Source organism: Carcharodon carcharias, chromosome 3 (genome assembly GCF_017639515.1).
Source record: "Carcharodon carcharias isolate sCarCar2 chromosome 3, sCarCar2.pri, whole genome shotgun sequence".
Classification (NCBI taxonomy): domain Eukaryota; kingdom Metazoa; phylum Chordata; class Chondrichthyes; order Lamniformes; family Lamnidae; genus Carcharodon; species Carcharodon carcharias.
Window position 1 is genome coordinate 58,077,851 of NC_054469.1, and position 17,599 is coordinate 58,095,449.

General features: G+C 43.8%; 1 protein-coding gene across 2 annotated transcripts in view; it reads left to right on the plus strand.

The window, feature by feature from the left end:
• LOC121275892 (rho GTPase-activating protein 21-like) overlaps window positions 1-17,599 on the plus strand; it is a 271,818-nt gene that overhangs the window by 27,708 nt on the left and 226,511 nt on the right. The window lies entirely within an intron of this gene.

Genomic DNA, 17,599 nt, shown 5'->3' on the forward strand with positions numbered 1-17,599 from the left:
AAGCTGGGGAAAGACTAATTTTACTAAAATGAGATGCAATTTGGCCCAGGTGGACTGGGAGCAGCTACTTGCAGATAAAACTGTGTCCGGGCAGTGGGAAGCATTCAAGGAGGAAATAGAGTACAGGGCAAATGTGTTCCTGTAAAAACAAGAGAGGACCAGGTGAACCCTGGATGTCAAGAGATATAAAGGTTGGGAATTAAGGAAAAAAAGAGAAGCTTATGGCAGATACCGAGGGATTAATACGGCAGAGCCCTTAGAGGAGTATAAAAAATGCAGAGGGGAACTTTAAAAAAAAGGAAATTAGGAAAGCTAAGAGAGTGCAGTGAGAAAGCATTGGGGGTAGAATAAAGGAGAACCCAAAGGGGTTTTTAAATATGTAAAGAGCAAGAGAATAACTAGGGAAAGAGTAGGGCCAAGTAGGGACCATAGAGGTAATTTGTGTGGACCCGGAAGACGTGGATGCAGTCCTCAATGAATACATTGCATCGGTCTTCACAATGGAAAAGGACAACGCAGATAGACATCAGGGTGGAGGACTGTGAAATGTTAGAGGAAATTAACAGAGAGGAGGTACTAGCGGCTTTAAAAGTGGATAAATCTGCAGGCCTGGATGAGATGTATCCCAGGCTGTTGAGGAAGGCAAGGGAAGAGATATCAGGGGCCACAAGTGAGGTGCCAGAGGACTAGAGGACTGCTAACATTGTCCCATTATTAAAAAAGGGAACAAGTGATAGACGAAATTACAGGCCAATCAGTCTAACCTCAGTGGTGGGAAAGCTACTGGAAAGAATTCTGACAGACAAATATATCTGCACTTGGAGAGACACTGATTAATTAGGGATAGTCAGCATAGATTTGTTAAGGGAAGGTTATGTTTGACAAATTTGATTGAATTTTTTGAGGAGGTAACCAGGAGTGGTGTTAAGGGTAATGCATTTGATGTGGCCTACATGGACTTTAGCAAGGCTTTTGATAAAGTCCCTCATGGCAGACTGGTCAAGAAAGTAAGAGCCCATGGGATCCAAGGCAAAGTGGCACACCGGATCCAAAATTGGCTGAGAGGCAGGAAGCAGAGGGTGATGGTAGAGGGATGTTTCTGTGACTGGAAGTCTGTTTCCAATGGGTTTGTGCAGGGCTCGCTGCTGAGGCCCTTGCTGTTTGTGGTGTACATAAATGATTTGGACTTAAATGTAGGGGCATGATCAAGAAGTTCGCGGATGACACAAATTTGTAGGCTGGTAAGTAGTGAGGAGGATAGCCGTAAACTGCAGGAGCATAATAATAGACTGGACAGGTGGACAGAGCAGTGGCAAATGGAATTCAACCTGGAAAAATGTGGGTTAATGCACTTGGGGAGGGCTAACAAGGCAAGGGATTACCCTGAATGGTAGGACCCTGGAAAGTCCTGAAGATCAGAGGGACCTTGGCGTGCATGTCCATAGATCCTGAATGTATTGAGGCAGGTAGATAGGGTGGTTAAGAAGGCATTTGGGATACTTGCCTTAATTAGCTGAGGCATAGAATACAAGAGCAGGGAGGTTATGCTAGAACTGTATAAAACACTGTTTAGGCCTCAACTGGAGTACTGTGTACAGTTCTGGTCACCACATTGTAGGAAGGATGTGAATGCACTGGAGAGGGTGCAGAGGAGATTTACCAGATGCTACCTGGGCTGGTGGGTCTGAGCTATGAGGAAAGATTGGATAGGCTGGAGTTGTTTTCCTTAGAGCAGCAAAAGTTGAAGGGGGATTTGATAGAGGTGTATAAGAGGGTTATAGATAGGGTGGATAGGAAGACACATTTTCCATTAGTAGAAAGGTCAATAACCAGGGGGCATAGATTTGAAGTAAGAGATAGAAGACTAAGAGGGGAGTTGAGGAGAAATGCTTTCACCCAGAGGGTGGTGGGAGTCTGGAACTCTGCCTGAAAGAGTGGTTAAGTCAGAAACGCTCTTAACATTTAAGAAGTATTTAGATATTCACTTGTATTGCCATAGCCTGCAAGGCTATGGGCCAAGTGCTGGAAAATAGGACTAATGTCGTCAGATCTTTGACTGGTGTGGAACGATGGGCTGAATGGCCTCCTCCTGTGCTGTAGCCGTCTGAGTCTAAAGTTCAGGTTAAATATTATGAGATCTAATTGAGCAAAATGCAATTTGGAATAAATCTTCCAAGATCAGATTCATCATTGCTTGTATAATAAAAGCAGAAGATGCTGGAAGTACTCAAGTCGGTCAGCCAGAATCTGTGGAGAGAAACAAAGTTCACATTTCAAGCTGATGACCCTTCCAGAATGAGAGTCACCAACCTGAAACGTTAACACTCTCTCCACAGATGTTGCATGACCTGAGTATTTCCAACATTTTGGTTTTTTATTTTGGATTTTCAGCATCCGCAGAAATTTGCTTTTTTGTCGTCATTACTGAAACTGGATCATGTGGAAATATTCAAGGCAGTGAATTCAGTTATAGCAGCAGCATTGAGAATAACAAACAACGATATAGAGAAATAAAAACACAATGCTGGAAAAACTCAGCTGGTCTGACAGCATTTGTGGAGAGAAAGACAGTTAACAGTTAGAGTCCGTATGACTCTTCAGAGCTAAAGGGAAGTAGAAGTGTGGTGAAATATATATTGTTTAAGGTGGGGTGGGGGGGAAGGGGAGAAATAGGTGAAGCTGGATAGAAGGATAGCGATAGGTGGAGGCAAAGGAGAGATTGTGGAAGATGTCATAAACAAAAGGTCAAAGGGTTGTTAATAGTGGTGGTACCGGCTAAAGGACGTGCTAATGGTGATATTGGGAGTGGAAAGCAAAATGTGATAATGGCAGGACCAGGGCAAGCACTCTGGAAAGTATCAGATGGCCCTAGTGGGGGGTGGGGTGGGGGGAGGGGACAGTGGTGGGAAAAAATCGAAAAGGCTGAAAGCTGGGGATAAAACAATGAATAAAAATGGAAATAAATGTAAAAGAAGATGAAAGTGGGGGAAAAGAAAATTCAAAAATAAAAATAAATATAGAAAAAAGGGGTGGGGATGGAGGAGAGAGTTCATGGTCTTAAGTTGTTGAACTGAATGTTAAGTCCGGAAGGCTGTAAAGTGCCTAATCGGAAGATGAGTTGCTGTCCCTCCAGTTTGCGTTGAGCTTCACTGGAACATTGCAGCAGGCCAAGGATGGACATGTGGGCATGAGAGCAGGGTGGTGTGTTGAAATGGCAAGCAACAGGAAGGTCTGAGTCATGCTTGCAGACAGACCGAAGGTGTTCCGCAAAGCGGTCACCCCGTCTGCATTTGGTCTCTCCAATGTAGAGGAGACTGCATTGGGAGCAGCAAATGCAGTGGACCAAATTGAGGGAAGTGCAAGTGAAGTGCTGCTTCACTTGAAAGGAGTGTTTGGGGCCCTTGGACGGTGAGGAGGAGGGAAGTAAAGGGGCAGGTGTTGCACCTTCTGCGATTGCATGGGAAGGACCTGTGCGAGGAGGTTGTGGAGTTGGGGGTGATGGAGGAGTGACCAGGGTATCCCGGAGGGAATGGTCCCTACCGAATGCTGACAAGGTGGTGAAGGGAACTCTTATTTCCATTTTTTATTCATTGTTTTATCTCCAGCTTTTAGCCTTTTTGATCTTTTTTCTACCACCGTCCCCTCCCCCCACCCCACCCCCACTAGGGCCATCTGTCACTTTCCAGAGTGCTTACCCTGGTCCTGCCATTATCACATTTTGCTTTCCACTTCCAATATCACCATTAGCACCTCATTTAGCCAGTATCACCACTATTAACAACTCTTTGACCTTTTGTTTATGACATCTTCCACAATCTCTCCATTGCCTCCACCTTCTATCCTTCTATTCAGCTTCACCTATTCACCGCAAAAAAAAACCCCCCCCCACCACCTTAAACAATATTCACCACATTTCTACTTAAAAGCTCTGAAGAAACCATAAGGTATAGGAGCAGAAATTAGACCATTCGGCCCATCGAGTCTGCTCTGCCATTCAATCATGGCTGATAAGTTTCTCATCCCCATTCTCCTGCCTTCTCCCCGTAACCTTTGATCCCCTGACCAATCAAGAACCTATCTATCTTGGTCTTAAATACACTCAATGATCTGGCCTCCACAACCTTCTGTGGCAATGAATTCCATAGATTCACCGCTCTCTGGCTAAAGAAGTTTCTCCTCATCTCTGTTCTAAAAGATCTTCCCTTTACTCGGAGGCTGTGCCCTCGGGTCCTAGTCTCTCCTACTAATGGGAACATCTTCTCCACGTCCACTCTCTCCAAGCCTTTCAGTATTCTGTAAGTTTCAATCAGATCCCCCCTCATCCTTCTAAACTCCATTGAGTATAGACCCAGAGTCCTCAAACGTGCCTTTCATTCCTGGGATCGTTTTCATAGAAGCTCCTCTGGATCCTCTCCAGGGCCAGAACATTCTTCCTGAGATATGGGGCCCAAAACTGCTCTCAATATTCTAAATGTGGTCTGACCAGAGCCTTATAAAACCTCAGCAGCACATGCCTGCTTTTATATTCTAGTCCCCTCGAAATAAATGCCAACATTGCATTTGCCTTCCTAACTACTGACTCAACCTGCAAGTTAACCTTAAGAGAATCCTGGACTAGGACTCCCAAGTCCCTTGACACTCCAGGTCTCTGAAGTTTCTCCCCATTTAGAAAATAGTCTATGCCTCTATTTTTCCTTACAAAGTGCATGACCTCACACTTCCCCATGTTGTATACCATCTGCCATTTCTTTGCCCATTCTCCTAACCTGTCTAAATCCTTCTGCAGCCTCCCCGCCGCCTCAATACTACCTGTCCCTCCACCTATCTTTGTATCGTCTGCAAACTTAGCCAGGATGCCCTCAGTTCCTTCATCTAGATCATTAATGTATAAAGTGAAAAGTTGTCCCAGCACTGACCCTTGTGGAACTCCGCTAGTCACCGGCCGCCATCCTGAGTAGGACCCCCTTATCCCCACTCTCTGCCTCCTGCCAGATAGCCAATCTTCTATCCATGCTAGTACCTTTCCTCTAACACCATGGGCTCTTATCTTACTGAGCAGCCTCCTATGCGGCACCTTGTCAAAGGCCTTCTGGAAGTCCAAGTAGGTAACCTCCATTGGCTCTCCTTTGTCTAACCTACTCGTTACCTCCACAAAGAATTCTAACAGATTTGTCAGGCATGACCTCCCCTTGATGAAGCTATGCTGACTTTACCCCATGCACTTCCAAGTATTCTGAAATCTCAACATTACTAATGGACTCTAAAATCTTACCAACAACCGACTTGAAACTTTAACTCCGTCTTTCTGTCCACAGATGCTGTCAGGCCTGCTGAGTTTTTCCAGCATTTTTTATTTTTGTTTCAGATTTCCAGCATCTGCAGTATTTTGCTTTTAACTATATAGAGAAGTTGTGAAAGACCTGGAGGGGAAAAAAAAATAGCTCTGGGCGTTGTATAGCAGCTCACTGCACTGTATTTACATTAATTGAAATAAGAGCACTTATGCCACTGTTTATACCACTGCTTATACATAAAAATAATCCACCTGCTTCTAAAACTGCAATATGCATACTATTTTTTTCTCTACAGTTAATGGCATTTGTATAGATTGTCTAATGTTTTCCATAAAGTGAGATTGCAAGTCTGTTAAAACAGTGAGTTGAATTGATTTTTAAAAATCTTTTAATGCTGGACAGCATTCGAACAGAATTCTTCAGGGTCACTTTCAGAGTGAATTTGTTGACTTCAACTTTCTTATGCAGATTGTTCAATGCTGTAACGCTATATGGTTTTGATTGCGGACATAGGAGCCAGGGTGAATTAATATGTATAATTTCACTGGCTAACTTTGGAACTATAGATAAAGCAATAGCTCTTGTTGTTGTTAGCTATCTTTTAGTAAATTAATGTTGTATTAGTTGGGCGTTGCTTCCTTTAAATTAACAATGCGATAATGTCTCACTCTGGAGTACTTTTAAGCAGTTTGAAGCTGATGGAGCTGTTGAAATTAGATTGAAAACTCAGGATCGATGTACGATTTAAAAAATCCAACCAGGATTAGAAGTAATAGGTTCTGAAAATGTGAATTTAAGGTTGATTTACAAAAAATTGGCTTTTATATAGAAACATAGGAGAAAAAGTTTACCCTCATCTGTCTTACGAGGAAAACTCCTCATTTTTAAACACTGTCCTCTAGTTTTAATCTCCCCTCAAGAGGAAATGTCCTCTGGGTAGCCCCCTATCAACTCTCCTCAGCATCTTGTAGGTTTCATTCTTCTAAACTCCAATGGGTATAGGCCTAATCTGTTCAACTTTGCCTCATAAGATAACCCTTTCCTCCCAGGAATGAGCCGAATGAACCTTCTCTGAACTGCTTCTAAAGCAATTGTATCTTTTTTTAAATAAGGAGACCAAAACTGCACACACTACTCCAGATGTGGTCTCACTAAGGCCCTGTACAGCTGTAGTAAAACTCCTTACTTGTATATTCCATTCCCCTTGCAATTAGCACCAACATTCCATTTGCCTTCCTAATCACTTGCTGTACCTGCATGCTAATTTTGTGATTCATGTACCAGGACACTGACATCCCTCTGTACCACTGAGTTCTGCAATCTTTCTCCATTTAAATTGTATACTTTTCTATTCTTTCTGCCAAAGTAAATAAGTTCAAGTTTACCCACGTTAGATTCCATCTGCCCAAATTTTTGCCCACTCACTTAACCTTTCTATATCCCTTTGCAGACTCTCTACCTCCTCTTGACAACTATATAGTGTCTTTAATGTAGTGAAATATCCCCAAGGTGTTCCACAGGAATGTCATCAGACAAAAATTGGCACCAAGCCAAATGAAATATTGGGACATGTGCTCAAAAGTTTGGCCAAAGAGAGAGGTTTTAAGGAATCTTAAAAGGGGAGAGAGGAGGAGAGATTTAGGGTGAGAATTCCTGAGCTTCAGATCTATACAGCTTGAAGGCATGGCTGACACTGGTAGGGCTAAGGAGGTTGGGTTTGCAGAAGCTTGGTGATGTTAGCATTCATATGGACCCTAACATGTTTTGGATGATGCCACTGAGGGACATTAAGTAGATGAAAATAGGAGGGGGTCAAGAATAGTTTGAATGGGGACCCCAAATGTAACATGGGTTTAAAAACCTCAAATGCAAAATATACTTAAGTTTACGAAGAACTGATTGCCAGTATGGACTTGCATTTAGATGCCACTTTTATACAGGGTCTTTAATACAAAACTTCCCAAGGTGCTTTACAGGAACATTATAGAGCAAAATCAGACAGAGCCACTTATTAGATTAGATGGCCAAAAGATTGGTCAAAAAGGTAGGCTTTAAAGTGTGCCTTTTAAAGGAAGAATGATCAAGAGGCTGGAATTAGATGAGGGTTGTGAGACTGGAATAGATCACAGATGAGGGGAGGAGGCCACAGAGGGATTTAAAAACAGACAGGTGAATTTTAAAACCACGGCATTGCTTGACCAGGCATCAGTGTAGGTCAGCAAGCCCAGTGGTGATGGGGAATCATGAAGCTGCAAGTTATGAGAATAGAACATGGGAGGTTAGTCAGGAGTGCATTGAAATGATGAAGTATGGAGGTAACAAAGGCACGGATGAGCTGAGGGTAGCAATGGACTGTGGTCAAACAAGGTTGTGTCATTGCGCCAACCCTCTTCGTTTCCTTTGCTGCAGTACCACACTTCACCAGCAAATTACCCACATGCGTGAACATAGTTTACAAAACAAACAGAAAACCGTTCAACCTATACTGCCTTCAATCCAAAACCAAAATTTACTCCAATTTTAGTGATTGAGCTTCAGAATGCAGAGGATGCTCGTGTGTGTGCTTGCTCAGAAACTGAGCTCCAGGTCATTGTCGTTGACTCCTCTGTAGCATGCAATAAAATTGGCCTTTCACTAAATGCCCAGAAAACTATGGCCCTCTTCCAATCAGCTCCCTCAGCACATCACCTTTTCCACCTACCCCCGCTCCTGGTTGCTGCACCTCGATTTAAGATCAGTGGTGAGATCCTGGAAAATGTGAACCATTTTCTGTACTTTGGGAGCCTCCTTTTGACAGAGGCAGATATAGACGACAGAATTCTCTTTACCTCCAATGTGCTAGCTCAGCTTTCGGCCAACTGAGGAAAATATTGGAGGACCAAGATCTCAAATCTGAGACTGCAATCATGGATACCGGGCAGCAGTGATCCCTGCACTCATATGCTTCAGAGACTTGGACGTACTACAGTAGGCATCTCGAAGCATTGGCGAAGTAGCATCAGCATTGCTTTTGCAAGATTCTCTGTGTCCAATGGCAAGAAAGGCGATTCAACAGCACTGTCCTCTCCCAGGCCAACACGCTCAGCATGGAGCACTAATTACGCAAAACCTGCTTTGTTGGGTAAGACATGTCATTCATATGACTGACACCAGACTCCGAAAACAACTATTCTAATGGGAATTTGGTCATGGCAGGGGACTCCCAGGAGGATAGCAGAAGTGATTTAGGGATGCCCTCAAAGTATCCCTGAAGTGATGAAACATATCTGTCAACCCATGGGAGTCCCTGGCTTGAGACTGACCAAAATGGAGAAGATTTATTTGGGAAGGCACCGAACACATCGAGATACTTCACTGGGAGGATACAGAGGCAAGTTGAGAGAGTGCATAAACCTCCAAACAATTTATCTACTTGAACTTTTGAGCACCACCTGCCCTAAATGCAGCAGAGTCTGTATGTTGGATTTATCAGCTACCTCAGAACCCATTGAACAAGGGTAGAAGCCAGTCATCTTCAGCCCTAAGGGGCTGCCCAAGGAGGAGGAGTTGGACATTTTATGGAGGTGGAAATTGGTGCTCTTGGTGATAGTAGATATGGAGTTGGATGTTCACATCTGGGCCAAATATGACACCAAGGTTGTGAGCAGCCTGACTTAGTATCAGGCTGTTCCCCAGCTCAGACCAAGTTGTTAAATCTAGCCCTCTCCCTGGCAACTAAAATAATGACATCAGTCTTCCTAGTATTCAATAGGAGGAAATTTCTCTTCATTCCATATGGATGCCTGATGAGCAGTCTGATAATTTGGCAATAGTGGAGGGGTTAAGAGGTTGAGCTGGGTGTCGTCAGCATACATGTGAAAACTAACGCTATGCTTTTGTATGATATTGTCGAAGGGCAGCATACGGGTGAGAAATAGGGGGCCAAAGCTCGATCCTTGGAGGATAGTTGAGGTAACAGAGGTGAAGAAAAACCATTGCAAATGATGTTCTGGCTAAGATTAGACAAGAATGGAACCAGGTGAGTGCAATCCCACCCAGCTGGATGACGTTGAAGAGGAATTGAAGGAGGATGGTGTGGTCAGGTGTGTCAGTGGCTGCAGATAATTTGAGAAGGGCGAAGAGGGATGGTTTACCTTTGTTACAGTCACAAGATATAATCTGAGGGGGAGGGGTAATGACAGCAGATTGAGGAGAGAGGGACCGTGCATGAAATGAGTGAACTGTTAACAATGTCAGCTAACATTTGGACCAGTAGAGGAAGTTGTATGGAGAGCAGTTTATAGGGAATAGGCTCAAAGGAGCAGGAGGTGGGTATGATGGACAAAATGAGCTCCAAGAGAGCATGTGGAGCGTTGGGAGAGAAACTAGAGAAAGATGAGTTCAGGGCTAAGGTAAGAGGAAATCTTGGAGGAATGTTGGCCTGATGGGGTAGAGGAAGGGAGGGAAGCGACCGAGGTCTCGACCTTACTGACAAACGCCCGTGATCTCCATGCACTTAATTTTCTCCACCTTAATCTTGAACAATAAGGGGAGGAGTTGAAGACAGTCTGCAGTAAAGAAGCCAGAGATTACCTTTGCATTCAAGGATGGTCCTGGAATAGTGCGCAGTCTTAGCAGGTGAGAGCAGAATCCATTGGTGCTTTGTGTGGACTAAATAAATGTAATGTGATGAAAAACTCAAATACAAAAACAAAATGCTGCAGATGCTGTAAATCTGAAATAAACACAGAAAATTCTGGAAATATGCAGCAGGTCTGGTGGTAGCGTAGCGGTATGGTCACTGGACTGGTTATCCAGAGACCCAGAGTAATGCACTGGGGACCCGGGTTCGAATCCCACCACGATAGCTCAAAATCTGGAATTAAATGTCTAATGATGACCACGAAAGCATTGTCGTAAAAACCCATCTGGTTCACTAAAGTCCTTTAGGGAAGGAAATCTGCTGTCCTTACCTGATCTGGCCTACATGTGACTCCAGACCCTCAGCAATGTGGGTGACTCTTTAGTGCCCTCTGAACAAGAGCAATTAGCTCATCCTATGATTGAATATATTTTTTAAAAAAGCATCTGCAGAGGGCATCTGTGGAGAGAGAAACAGTTAACGTTTCAGCTTGTGACCTTTTCATCAAATGGGTGCTGATTAGTCAAGGTGACGTAGGTTAGAATATATTCCTTTCACCCAAATAAAAACAAAAAACTTCGGATGCTGGAAATCCAAAACAAAAACAGAAACAGAAATACCTGGAATAACCCAGCAGGTCTGGCAGCATCGGCAGAGAAGAGCAGAGTTCACGTTTCGAGTCCTCATGACCATTCAACAGAACTAAGTGAAAATAGGAAAGGGGTGAAATATAAGCTGGTTTGGGGGGGGGGGGGGGGGGGGGGGGGGGGGAAAGAAGTCGGGGGGAAGGGGGGGAGAAGGAGGCGGGAAGGGGGGGGTTTGTTTGGACAAGCAGCCAATGATAGGAGGAGATAACCAATAGATGTCACAGACGAGAACAAAGAGGTGTTTAAGGTGGTGATATCTAAAAGAATATGCTAATTAAGAGTAGAGAGCAGGACAAGCAAGGTACAGATAGCTCTAGTGGGGGTGGGGTGAAATAATACTAAAAGGGCATAAAAGGTATAGATAAATAATGGGTGGAAATACATTTAAAAATAATAGGAATAGGTGGGAAAAGAAAAATCTATATAAATAATTGGAAAAAACAAAAGGAGGGAGAAGAAATGGAAAGGGGGTGGGGATGGAGGAGAGAGTTCAAGATCTACAATTGTTGACTCAATATTCAGTCCGGAAGGCTGTAAAGTGCCTATTCGGAAGATGAGGTGCTGTTCCTCCAGTTTGCGTTGAGCTTCACTGGAACAATGCAGCAAACCAAGGACAGACATGTGGGCATGAGAGCAGGGTGGAGTGTTGAAATGGCAAGTGACAGAGAGGTCTGGGTAATGCTTGCGGACAGACCGAAGGTGTTCTGCAAAGCGGTCACCCAGTCTGCGTTTGGTCTCTCCAATGTAGAGGAAACCGCATTGGGAGCAATGAATGCTGTAGACTAAGTTGAGGGAAGTGCAAGTGAAATGCTGCTTCACTTGAAAGGAGTGTTTGGGCCCTTGGATGGTGAGGAGAGAGGAAGTGAAGGGGCAGGTGTTGCATCTTATGCGTTCGCATGGGGAGGTGCCGTAGGAGGTGGTTGAGGAGTAGGGGTTGATGGAGGAGTGGGCCAAGGTATCACGGAGGGAACGATCCCTATTGGTGGACAGTCTATCACTAGAAATTGAGACAGAGAGGTCAAGGAAGGGAAGGGAAGAGTCAGAGAGGGGTGTAGATTGGAAGCAAAATTAATAAATTTTTCCAGGTCCCGACGAGAGCATGAAGCAGCACTGGTATATCAATAATTGCTTCAGTGCTGCTTCATGCTCTCACTTCTTCCAAATAAAGGGTGTGGCTATGGGTACCTGCATGGGCCCCAGCTATGCCTGTCTCTTTATGGGGTATGTGGAACATTCCTTGTTCCAATCCTACTCCGGCATTCTCCCACAACTCTTTCTCTGGTACATCGATAATTACTTCAGTGCTGCTTTCGTTGTTACCTGGAAAAATTTATTAATTTTGCTGCCAATCTACACCCCTCCATCATTTTCACATGATCCATCTCTCACACTTCCCTTCCTTTCCTTGACCTCTGTCTCAATTTCTGGTGATAGACTGTCCACCAATATCTATTACAAGCCTACTGAACTCCCACAGCTACCTCGACTACAGCTCCTCACACCCCGCTTCCTGTAAGGACTCCATCCCATTCTCTCAGTTCCTTCGCCTCCGTCGCATCTGTTCTGATGATGCCACTTTCAAAAACAGTTCCTCTGACATGTCTTCCTTCTTCCTTAACCGAGGTTTTCCACCCATGGTGGTTGACAGGGCCCTCAACTGTGTCCGGCCCATCTCCCACGCATCCGCCCTCACGCCTTCTCCCTCCCAGAAACATGATAGGGTCCCCCTTGTCCTCACTTAACACCCCACCAGCCTCCGCATTCAAAGGATCATCCTCCGCCATTTCCGCCAACTCCAACATGATGCCACCAGCAAACACATCTTCCCTTCATCCCCCTGGCGGCATTCCGTAGGGATCGTTCCCTCCGGGACACCCTGGTCCACTCCTCCATCACCCCCTACTCCTCAACCCCCTCCCACGGCACCTCCCCATGCTAACGCATAAGATGCAACACCTGTCCCTTCCCTTCCTCTCTCCTCACCATCCAAGGGCCCAAACACTCCTTTCAAGTGAAGCAGCATTTCACTTGCGCTTCCCTCAACTTAGTCTACTGCATTTGTTGCTCCCAATGCGGTTTCCTCTACATTGGAGAGACCAAACGCAGACTGGGTGACTGCTTTGCAGAACACTTTCGGTCTGTCTGCAAGCATTACCCAGACCTCCCTGTCGCTTGCCATTTTAACACTCCACCCTGCTCTCATGCCCACATGCCTGTCCTTGGCTTGTTGCATTGTTCCAGTGAAGCTCAACGCAAACTGGAGGAACAGCACCTCATCTTCTGACTAGGCATTTTACAGCCTTCCGGACTGAATATTGAGTTTAACAATTTTAGAACCTGAACTCTCTCCTCCATCCCCACCCCCTTTCCGTTTCTTCTCCCTCCTTTTTGTTTTTTCCAATTATTTATATAGATTTTTCTTTTCCCACCTATTTCCATTATTTTTAAATATTTTTCCACCCATTGTTTATCTATGCCTTTATGCCCTTTTAGTATTATTTCACCCCACCCCCACTAGACCTATCTGTACCTTGCTTGTCCTGCTCTCTACTCTTAATTAGCACATTTCTTTTGATAATATCATCACCTTCAACACCTCTTTGTTCTTTTGTCTGTGACATCTATTAGTTATCTCCTCCTATCACTGGCTGCTTGTCCTAACAAACCCCACCCCACCTCCCTCCAACCCAAACCAGCTTATATTTCATCCCTTTCCTATTTTTACTTAGTTCTGTGGAAGTGTCATGAGGACTCAAAACGTCAACTCTGCTCTTCTTCGCCAATGCTGCCAGACCTGAGTTTTTCCAGGTATTTCTGTTTCTGTTTTTGTTTTCCTTTCACCCAAGGTTTGTTCATGCGATGTTAGCATTATTAGCAAGGCCAGCGTTTGTTGCACATCCCTAATTGCCCTTGAGAAGGTGGTGGCGAGCTGCCAACTTGAACCACTGCTGTCCAAGTGATGTTGGTACACCTACAGTGCTGTTAGGGAGGGAATTCCAGGATTTTGACCCAGTGACTGAAGGAACAGTGATATAGTTCCAAGTCAGGATGGTGTGTGACTGTAGGGGAACTTGCAGGTGGTGGTGTACCCATGTGTCTGGTTCGTGTGTCTGTCTAGGTGGCAGAGATTGCAGGCTTGGAATATGCTGTTGAAGGAACATTGGTGATTTGCTGCACTGCATCTTATAGATGGTATATATTGCTGCCACTGTGCACCAGTGGTGATGGAGTGCCGATCAAGCAGTCTGCTTTGCCCTGGATGCTTTACACTGGTGATCTAACTGTGAGTTTGTAAATTGCGCAATCTCCCTGATATTTAAAGGTGCAGTTCTGTATTCAGTTGTAATACATTGGGCTAAATCTTGCTGGAATGGGACCTCAGTAGTTAGACTTTTCCCTGCACCCTTTAGCTTGAATATAATTTGCAATAGCACAGTGGCGAATCTGTAACGCCTTTAACATAAAACTCCCCAAGGAGCATTATAAAACAAAGTATGACACTGAGCCACATATGGAGACTTTTAGGTCAGATGACCAAAAGCTTAGTCGAAGAGGTAGGTTTTAAGGAGTTTCTTAAAGAAGGAAAGTGAGGTAGTGGTTTAGAGATAGTATTCCAGAGCTTGGGGCCTAGGCAATTAAAAGCACGGTCACCAGTGGTGGAGTGATTAGTAGTAGGGACACTCAAGGCCAGAATTAGATGAGTGCAGATATCTCAGAAGATTGTGGGACTGGAAGAGATTCAAGAAAACAAGGATGAGAATTATAAAATCAAGACAATTCTAAACGGGGAGCCAGTGTAAGTCAGCAAGCACATTAGTAATCGGGGTATGGGACTTGCTGTGAGTTGAGACATAGACAGCAAAATTTTGAATGTCCTTAAGTTTATGGAAGGGTAGAATGCAGGAGATCAGCCAGTAGTGTGTTGAAAAGTTGAGTCTAGAGGTAAAGAAGGCATGAATGAGGGCTTCAGCTGTAGAAGGAGGAAACTGAGACGGGGACAAAGTAAGGCGATGCTATGTAGCTGAAAATGGGCAATCTGATGATGGCACAAATGAGTTTGGAAGCTTATCTCAGGATAAAATGCAACACTGAGGTTGTGAATAGACTGGCTTAATCTGACTGTTGCCAGGGAGAGGGAAGGAGTGGGTAGCTAGGGAACAGATTTTGGAGCGGGGGACTAAAAATATAGCTTTGGTGTTCTCGATATTTAATTAATCTCCTTAATCACTAAAATTTTAAGGATTGGGAAAGAAGCAAGAACAACGAAGGAGGCTTAATTGGACCCAATTCAGGCATGGAAATTGAAATGGAGGGGAGAAGAAAGATTGGATTAAGAGAGAGGGACCAAAAAAGAAAAGCAAGCCAAAAATATAATTTAAAACATTTAAAATCTTTAAAAATTACTGCATCCTGGAATGAGACTCAACACTAAATTACTTCCTTTCTGGGGCTGGAGAAATTGATTATCAGTACATTAACAATTGTCACTTTTTGAAAAGGTACTTATGCTGTTAATTATGAACCCCAACTTTGGCAAGTTTAATGGGAAATTCATGTGCAAATCCAGTAAGTGCTTAAGAATAATAGAGAAATTTGAGGACAAGATGCCGCTGGTGCAGTGTAAACTGATTGGCAAGCTCTGAAGATTTGTAACTCCGTTTATCTTTTACCCTGAACTGCTGATCGATTTTCACATTGGCTTTGTGTGTTGAGACCTCGCCATTATTTTACTTGGGTTATTTGGCCCACTGTTCATAAACAGAGCTGAACTCTATTGGTGGGCATACCAAATCTAAGGCCCAAATTTTCGTTCCTGAGGTGCGCAGAATTGGGAAATTTCTTAACTCGCTGAACTCTGGAGAAACAGGTGGGGTGATGGAAATAGGTTTAACAGTCCTGCCTCGGTGTTCTGGTGTAATAAAAGTGCTTAGGCCCTGTAGCCCTCAACCCACCCACCCCCACACACTTCCTAAGCCATGTTCATACCCCTGCCAGCACCCATGGCTCCTCATGGCATCCATGCCTACCTATGTCCCATTACCTATCCTATGGCCCTTTGTAGCCTCTTTGCCAACTCATGCCAATGCATGACTCCCCACTCATCCCCATGGCCCATTATGCCTCCTATGCCAACCCAAATTCCCTCCTACAACCCTTTGCTCTTTATACCCTCCATGCCAACTCACCATGGGCAGATCTCAGGAGCCATGCTGAGATGCATAAAATAAAGGTCTAAGAATCTATTATAGACTTCATTATATAAAAAGAATACAATAATAGCCCATTCCATACATTTAAATCCCTTCAAGTGCTTAATCTCATATAAAAGCAAATATTTGTATTCATAGCCCCACATCAAAGACAGTTAATCTCTGACCTCCTTGGAGCTGTTAATCCAATGGTGAATTTGTAGCAGCCCGCCCACCCCCCCAAACACCCACTTACTGTGTTCCTAGGTTGTGGAAGCAGTAATATTATTATAATGGCCCTCGGGTATATGCCAACAAACAGCTATTGAAAATTGCAAGCACCAATTTTTTTTTTTTACTGAGACTCCTGACAGGCTTTTGGTTTTTTTTCCCACAAGTTTAGAGCAGGGGATCGAGTAACTTGACAGTTCTACAGACTATCCACCTTTTAACACACATGCCTGCTCTTAAAAACCATAATTCACACTGGAAAACTGACCTTGCTACAGCAAAATGGGGTCTGTTTGAGCTTAGCACTGAGCTCAAACAGCTCTGCTGGGATGGAATTTCCCATATGTCTGCATCACATCTCGCCTCCCCACCCCAGTGAAAATAAGATTTGTTGGAAAAAGGGGCAGGACTTCTGGTCCACGGTCCTGTGGCAATTTTGGATAGGGTGTAGATTCTCCATGACTTTGCGAAAAATCCAGACCTAAGCATTTGATTCTGATTTCAGCTGCAAAAAAATGAAGATCTGCCATTCCTTTCATTATTAAAAAGGTTAAACAATGCTATTTCACTAACAATCTCAGATGATAACTGTCTAACATGTTTTATTGGTGCTGCAACATCTATGTAAAAGGCCAAAATACTGCATATGCAGGAAATCCAAATAAAAAGAGGTTGCTGAAAATACTTGGGTCTGGCAGCATCTGTGACAGAGAAACAACATTAATGTTTCAGTCTGTGACCTTTCACCAGAACAGGAAAATGTTTTAAGTAAGCTCAGAGGTAGGTGGTGGGAAGAAGGAATAAAAGGAAAGTTTGTGATAGGTGAAAGCAGGAGTAATTTAAATGACAAAAGGAATCATGTGAAAGAGGATTGTAATGGCAGAAGAAATGAAAAAACCTGCCTAGAGAAGTCTTATATCATACAGCATAATCATTACCGGCACCTGGTGTATGGGGGAAAAATTGGAGTTGTGACCATGATCTGAAATTATTGAAATCATCGATGTTGAAGGCTATTAACATGCCTAATTACATGAGGTGCTGTTCCTCAAGCATCTGTTGAGCTTTATTGGAATAGCACAGGAGGCTGAAGACAGAGATCAGAATGGAAGTGGGGCAGCAAATTAGGATGACAAGTGACTGACAGCTCAAGATCACAGTTGCAGTCTGAATGAGATGTTCAGCAAACGGATTACCCAGTCGATGTTTAGTCTCCTCAGTGTAGAGCGGACAGTATCGTGACCAGTGAATACAGTATATTGAATTGAAAGATGAAGACTGACCTGAAATGTTAACCGTTTTTCTCCCTATAGATGCTACTAGATCTCGTGGGTTTTTCCAGCGTTTTCTGTTTTTATTTCAGATTTCCAGTACCTGCAGTATTTTGCTTTGGTTCAATTTAACTCTACCCATATAACTAGGACCTCTTGTTTTCTGCAGCACTTTAAGCCAATTCTACTGCAAACCCAGGCTAATTTAGCAGCATGAAACTGAAGATGTGTAGTAAGTCAATCCAGGGTTTAGGGACATGGCATTCTCAAAACAGAAATTATTTTTAAAACACCGGATAAGATCTGGTGCTGTTGTTCTGAAAAATAGTGTATTTCGCATTGTTCT